The following is an 8216-nucleotide window of genomic DNA, read 5'->3' on the forward strand; positions in this document are numbered from 1 at the left end:
AAAAGGTATAGGACTGTTGGTTCAAACCAAAGCGATAATAACTAATACCTACCATTTTTATATCCTGGCAGTATCTCAGATTTTATTTATTTATTTATTTGTTTGTTTGTTTGTTTGTTTGTTTATTTATTTATTTCGGTACTAAGATTGAACCCAGGGCCTCATACATACTAGGTGAAACCTGTACTGCTGAGCTATACATCTCCAGCCCCACAAATTTTATTTATTTTATTAATTTTTAGTTGTAGATGGACACAATATATTTATTTATTTATTTTCATGTGGTGCTGAAAATCGGAACCCAGTGCCTTACAAGTGCAAGGCAAGCGTTCTACCACTGAGCTACAGCCCCAGCCCCCAGCGGATTTTATGTTTTTAAAATATCTAGAAAAAACAGTTTGGTGAAAATCATGAATATTTGAATGTGGATAGTTTATTGGAGAGTATTGCAGATTAGTGTTACATTACCTAGGTGTGATAATGGTGTTTCGGTCAAGAAAAACATTGTACTTCATAAACACATGGTAAAGGATTTGAGGAAACATCGTGGTGTCTGAAGCCTACTTTAAAATGGTTACAGGAGAAGAGGAGAGAGGGAGAAAGAGAGAGAAGGAAGAAGGAGGTAGATCAGAGGAAAAGAGGGGAATCAAATTTGTAAGATGATATCTGGTGAATCTAGATGAGGATATATGGATTTTTTTGCCACTACTCTTTCAAGTTTTTGTAGGTTTAAAAATTTTTAAATAAAATTTGAGAAGACTTTTCAGGGCTATGCATGTTTTGAAAGACTATGAAGATGAGACAAAATTAAATAAAAATGTAAGTAAAGCAATGGTGATTCAGCAGTTAACTGGGTTGGTGGTGTGGGTAAATAAGGTAGCGCAAAAAGCAGCATACATGTTTGTGGTTGTTAAGAATTCAGTGTTAATATTGGGTTATGGTTCCATGGATGCTTATTGCATTATTACTATAAGTTAATAATTATATGAATAAAGATGCCCATAAATGCACCATAAATGCAGTGATTTGAATATGTCATGAACTGAAGATTACATTATTCCACTTCTACGTTCTTTAGACATCCACTGCATCGTCCCACCAAAACATAGAGAAAAGAAACAACATATATCTTGAGTGGAAAATTCTAGTGATAAGAGAAAAGCTGGACCTACAGCTATTTGAGAATGAGCTCTGAATTTTTTCTTCCATTTCATCTGAAGCTAATAATTATGGTGTTCCAAGAATAATGAACAACTATTTTAAATACTCTACTATTAACCAATGATTCAACCTTCTTTAATCACATTCTTATTTAAAGAAAATGATACACTTCTAATGTTCTTTAGGGAGACACTAGTGAGAACGAAATTGTCATTAGGACACAGTGTAAGAGCATTAAATATATAATTCCTATTTACCAAAATTGATGTTAACGATAATTTAAATAATTTCTCATTGTAACAGAGTACCATATATTTATTTTATTGCATTTAACAACAAAATTGAATGCTAGTAGAGAAGTGGGCTTTGGACTCAGAAAATCCTGGGTTCAAGGGTCTGTTCTGCCCTTTATGCTGTCTGACGCTAGGTAGTCCTTTAATTTTTCTAGATGTCAGTTCCCTCAGATAAAGCTGGCTGCATATCAACAGGACTGCTGCATCTTTACAGATAATCCATTTAAAGTATTTAGTACAGTACACAGCATAATTCTAAAGTTATAAAAGGTAGCTGTTTTTAACCATATTGAAATGCTTAAATTGATTTATTTTATCTACCTACCTATCCACACATACATATATATATTAATAAATATTTTTGTATTACTGACAAAGTTATACTGTTTATCATTAGGAACTTGAATAATAAAACAAAATAATCATGTATAGCTCTGAAAATAGGGAAAATGTAAACACTTAATCTCTTTAACACTCTTGACTTTTCATAAGACGATCTCCAAGGCTCTATCAGCTCTAACATTTTATTATTCTATAATGCTATGATTACAGCTTTTGCAAGGGTTTGAATAAATGAAAGATGAGTTTATTTTAAGGGTTAGAATTTTGTTATATTTTTAAAGGTGTAAGAGGATGTTCAATTTGAACAGACATTTTCACAACTAAACAAGCTTACAAAGCTTATACATTCTACACCAGGACCTGCCATTTGCTATTTCGTAATATGTTGCAATATGGACTAAAATTCTATTCAGATTTATGTTTGGTCTGATGATCTCTTTGCACTCTTTTTCTTAAATTATTGGAGAAGGTATTATAAATCTTTTGAAATGTTATAGCTTACACCAAAGACAGTCTAGTTTATTATATTTAATATATAGTAATCTTTGGACTGTGAAATGTTAAATAGAAACACCCCGAAAGAATAAGTAAAACATTCCTGGCAGTATAATTCCTTTTGTGTATGGTCATTATGAAAATGATATGACTACTCAGGAGGCTGACGCAGGAAGATGGCAAATTGAAGGTCAGCAATTTAGTGAGACCCTGTATCCCCCCCCCAAAAAAAGGCCGTGAGGGTAGCTCAGTAGTATAGTGGTCCTGGGTTCAATCCCCAGTACTCAAGGGTGGGGATGGGGATATATGAAACCAGTTGGAGGAAATATATTTATGACCACATATCCTATCACACTAAGAACAATTATATTTACTCTCAGTATAAGTCCGTGCTTTTTTTTTTTTTCCTTTTTCAGTACTGTGGATTGAACACAGGACACTTGCATAATAGATAAGCTCTACCACTGAATACATCCCCATCTCTTTCTAAATTTTGAGACATGTCTCACTAAGTTGTCAAGGCCGACCTTGAACTTGTGATTCTCCTGCTTAATCCCCAGATACCTGGAATTGCAGATGTGCACCATGCACAGAGGTCAAATTTAGTCTTTTATACAATTCCAGTTGTAGTGTGTGTGTGTGTGTGTGTGTGTGTGTGTGTCTGTCTGTCTGTCTGTCTGTCTTGGTGTTTGGCTTTGATTAAGGGAAATGCCATAATTTATCTAGTTAGCCATTTTCCTCTTAGGTCTCTAGATTGGCTATAAATTTTATCATTATAGAAATTTTGTATTGAAAATTTTCAAGTATGTGACTTTTGGCTGCATGCTGCACATGCTTGTAATCCCAGCTACTTGAGAAGCTGAGGCAGAAGGATTACAAGTTTGAGAGCAGCCTCAGCAAATTAGTGAGCTCCTGATTCAAAACAAAAAATAAAATAAAGGTCTGGGGATGTATGTAACTCAGTGGTAGAGCACCCCTGGGTTCAATCTCCAATTCAAAAAAGAGAGGAAGAGAAAAAAATAAATAAAACCAAACAGTTTGTGCATTGTGGCTCTTTATTGCTGTATTACTTTCCAAAAGGATTTGTACACACACACACACACACACACACACACACACACACACACACACGTAAATGAAAATTCCAAAGAAATGCCTTTTCAATTTCAATTACCTATCCCAATACTTCATATCAGAATTAACTTTTATCATTTTTTTTCCTTTTTCACTATAATCAATAAGAGATTTAGATGTAATAGCATTCAATTTAAAAGAAGGGTTTGATTCAGGGCCACATGAGATACAGGTTATTGTGAAAAAGCTAAATGCCCACCTAGTCTCATTAATCCAGCTTTATTGTCTAGCTGGGATTTACTAAATTATCTAGAACTAAACTCACTAAATATACTTGTCATATATTTCTTAGCTGTGGAATAATTGAATTAAGCTCGCAACCACTACAAGAGATAGATAAGAAGAAAACTACTTGGCTTATAGCTGGTACAGAATATAGCAGCTGCTTCTCATTTACCAATTTGTCTCTACTACCCTCTAGTGGAATCATAATGATATTATCCTCTTAGCATTGCCTCCAATTAAATTGTGTATATCACATATGCATGCACACACAGAGAGAATTATCAATTTCAGTTTTGTAGGACTGGTCCCAGCCTTAGATATCACGAATTATGAACTCCTAGAGGGAACTATGTTTTTACTGGTATCCTTGCTCTCCTTCTCTTTCCACACCAATCCTTTCTGAAAATACTGCCAGGTTAACCTGTATCAAGGAAAAATTTCATTCGCTGAATCCAGTGAAAAGAACCTTCAATTGTTCCCACTGGATGCTTGAGTTGCTGCTGGTAACTCCCAGACCTCTTCACAAGATAAATCCACCTCTCCCTCCCACTCCTCAAATATCTTAACTCCCTATACCCCCAACCCTCTTTCTCCCAGAATGCCACCTACCTAGTCATCTCCTCCTGAAAACTTTCTTCTTCCATTCCTACTTGCCAAAATGTGCTCCTATTTTAAGAATTACTTCAAATGTACCCTTTGCTCAGCTTTGAGCTCCTTGCCAATCCCAAACAAGCCAAATACCTTTTTTTAAAAAAAATGCTTTTATTAATACAATATAGTTTTATTCATAATAGATGGGTTTATTTTGACATAATCATACATACATTTAATTTGCTTCATTTCAATCCCTAGTGCTCTTCTTTCCCTCCCTTCCTCCCTCCCCCATTTCCTTCCCCTATTCTACTGGCAATCCTACCGTCTATGCATTTTTTTTTATTGGTGCGGTACAGATATATACATAAAGGTGAAAGTCATTGTGATATATTTTGTATAGCATAATTTTGTCAAATTCATTCCACATTTCTTCTCCTCTCCTGTCCTTCCTCTCTTCACCTCAATCTCCTTCCACTTCATAGATCCTCCCTCTGCCCTTGTGATATTCAACTCTTCAACCCTCCCCGTTTCTTTCCCTTACTTTGCTTTAACTTCCAAATATAAGAGAAAACATTCTGCCTTTGATTTCTGAGTCAAGCCAGGTAACTATGACACTGAGTTATTGCACATGCTGTTCCCTTTGCCTGGATGGTTAACCCAACACTCCCCTTGGATTCTCATTTAAATTGATAACATCATCTATCCTCCTAAACCTACCACAAGCATCACAACATTAACAAAGACTTATCTGCCTCTCCCAGAGTTCTTTCTTCTTTCCTGTGATCACATAAAAAATTGTGCATGTGTATGCTCTAGCACTCATCACCAGAGTTATTTTTGTGAGATTGATAACAATCATTATTATTAAGAAAAAGAAATGGATGAAGTGCTTACTTCAGTTGAAGCACAGATTTAAGAAAACATTACATGCACTACCTTGTTTTATGACCAAAAAACACAACTAGGTACTATTATTATCACTTGAGTAAATAAGCAAAAAAGAAATAACATGATTTGTCCAAAGTCAGAGATGAGCTGAGGATAGGAGCCAGGGTTTAAAAGGATTGGAGACCAGTCAACTTCTAGAATTTTTCCTACCTAACATCAGGGCCATTCCAGAAGGACTGCTTGTCAGGATAGTGCAGCTAACACTCATTTTGAGTCTGTGCTGTGGGTTTGACTATAGAATAAATAGAATTGCTGGAGTAAGAAGAAGTTTGTGTTTTGCCTTGTCTAATAAAAGCTGACTTTCTCCATTTTTTCTTTATCTTTCCATCTAAACTCTGAAGAATAGAGAGCAGCTTTGCATCTTATTCTTGTTAGTGCACTCACTGTTTAAATTGTACCTGATATGTAGGAAAGGCATAAAATCACCAAATGTTGAAACAGCAAGTGACATTGTTCTCCCTTTGTCCTGCCTGGGTATGCCATCTCTTTACTTTGTCGTTCCATGGCACTTGGTTAAAAAAAAAAAAAAAAACAGCTAAAGGAAGATAATTAGCATGAAAAATTGATTATATTTTTCTCTTATCTCCATTTCTTCTCTCAAGTTCAAAGAGGACAGATAGTCATTCATCTTTGTATCTTCAGTGGTGCTCAAATAATGTCAGGCAAACAGAAGACACTCAATATTTGGTGAGTGAAATTGACACAAATTAATGTTCTGTCTTTTCAAGATATTTGCATAGTGCTGTGTGCACTGTTTATGCCCTAATTCATCAGTCACTTTTTCATCACAGTGACAAAACACCTAGGAGAATCAACCTAAAAGTAATTTTAAAAAATTATTTTGGCCCACACTTTTAAAGGTTTCAATCCATGGTTGCTTGGCACTGTTGGTTTGGGCCTGTTGGTAAGGCAGAACATTATGGCAGAGAACACGTGGTGGAGCAAAGATGCTCACCTCATAGTGGTTAGAAGGACCAAAGTCCATATATCCCTTTCAGGGACACACTTCCAGTGACCTCCCCTCTTTCTGATAGGCCCCACCTCCTACAGATTCTGCCATTTCCCATTATTGCCAAGCTCTCAACACATGGGCCTTTAAGGGACATTCAATATCCAAAGTATAGCACCTACAAACACAGGAATCATGGTAAAATTTAATTTGCATGGTTATAAATATTTCAGATTCAGGAAATTGAATTGTGATGATATGTCTTTCTCTCTGAGAGACTTAAGCAAGGAATTTATTTTATATTATTTGAAAACAGCAAGCAATTAATTATATCCGTTTTACATTCAACAAACAGAAGACCACATGCTTCCACAGCTGGGATGCTAGGTTTTTTCAATTTAACTCAATTATTTTTCTTTTTAAAGTTTTAGGGATTATTGTAAATGCATGCTACCCAATTAGCAGATACAGTTTATCATACTTTGGGTAAATTTCTATTCATTATATCTATAGTGCAACTCTATGCTTTATAGACACAAAAATGAGTAAGATACAATTCCTGCCATAAATATTGAGGGTAGAGAAGCATGATGGTTATTTACATTTCTCTTCTGGTACTTAGGTTGTAACTTATGTAACGGGGCAAGATATAAGGGAAGACATAAGGAAGGAAATGATTAATTCTAATAGAAGAAGCAGCATCTGAACAAACACTGGAGAAAAGAATTATGGGGTGGGCCTTCCAAGCACAGGAAATTATATGAGTAAAGCACAGAGGCAGAAAGTCTGCCTCGTGATTGAGATGTTTCAATCATTGGATACAGGGAATACTGTTGGTATTAGGCAGGAATGGGAGTTTGGAGTCAGAATCTTGAAGAGCCCTGAATACTGTACAAAGGGGTCTGAGTAGGAGAGGTAATATACAGCTTTGGAACTATATTTTAAGAGATTAACCCTAGAGAGGGCATGAAATTTTTCCTTCTTTTTTTTTTTTCCAGTGGTACTGGGGATTGACCCCAGGGCCTCATGCATGCTAGGCAAACACTCTACTATTGAGTTGCATCCCCAGCTACATTAAAAAAAAAAAGACAATTTAAAAAAATGCAGGAAAGGATAGAAAGGATTATGTTTCTAAAATTTCATATTTATATTTTCATAAACTCTATTTTGCAAGGAAAAGAAAAGTTGGCACTGTACATGAGGTGTTTTGCTTGTTTTTTAGATAGAAGTACAAACTTAATATTTTTGTCCCTATCCAAATTTTTATGAATTCCTCATCCCCATTGTGATAGTATTTGAGATGGAGCCTTTGTAAGTAATTAGGATTAAATGAAGTATGTCATGAAGGTGGAGCCCTCATGATGGGATTGCTGATATTATAAGAAGAGACACAGACACCCTTGTAGCTCTCACTCTATAATGTGAAGATAGAGTGAGAAGACAGTTGTCTATGAAGCTAAAAGCCCTCTCCAAATCCCAGCTGTGCTCACTCTCTGGTCTTGGACTTTCAGCCTTCAGAACTGTGGGAGAATACATTTTTGCTGTTTAAACAGATTTTGCAACAGTAATCTAAGCTGAAGACAAGTTTGTTTTTTTAAAAAATTTAAAAACATTGTTGAAAATAAATAAAATATAGTCATCCTCAGTATGTATGGGGGATTGGTTCCTTTTCAACATAGTTGTTTTGGCTTTCTACCTCATTATTGGTTATATCATACAAATTTGTAGAATTTATGTCAGTTTGAGAAAACATTGAGCACATTTGTTTCACATCTAAGCAATTTGTCCTACTGCACTGTCTTGTAGTTTTATAATTTCTTAGGTATGTTAATGAGTATAATCCTGGCACAAAAGAAGTTCAGTTTAGACAAGGTAATAATGAAAACCAAAGTCTCTTCTGCTTATAATTTTATGCACTTGATAATTTTTTTTTTTTGGTTCAGAGCACTGAACCCAGGGATGCTTTACCACTGAGCTACATCCCCAGCCTTTTCTATTTTGAGACAGGATCTCATTATGTTGCTAAAGCTGGCCTGGAACTTGTGATCCTTCTGTCTCATCCTCTTGAGTTCCAG

This window comes from Urocitellus parryii, chromosome 5, assembly GCF_045843805.1.
Source record: "Urocitellus parryii isolate mUroPar1 chromosome 5, mUroPar1.hap1, whole genome shotgun sequence".
In the NCBI taxonomy this organism is placed as follows: Eukaryota; Metazoa; Chordata; class Mammalia; order Rodentia; family Sciuridae; genus Urocitellus; species Urocitellus parryii.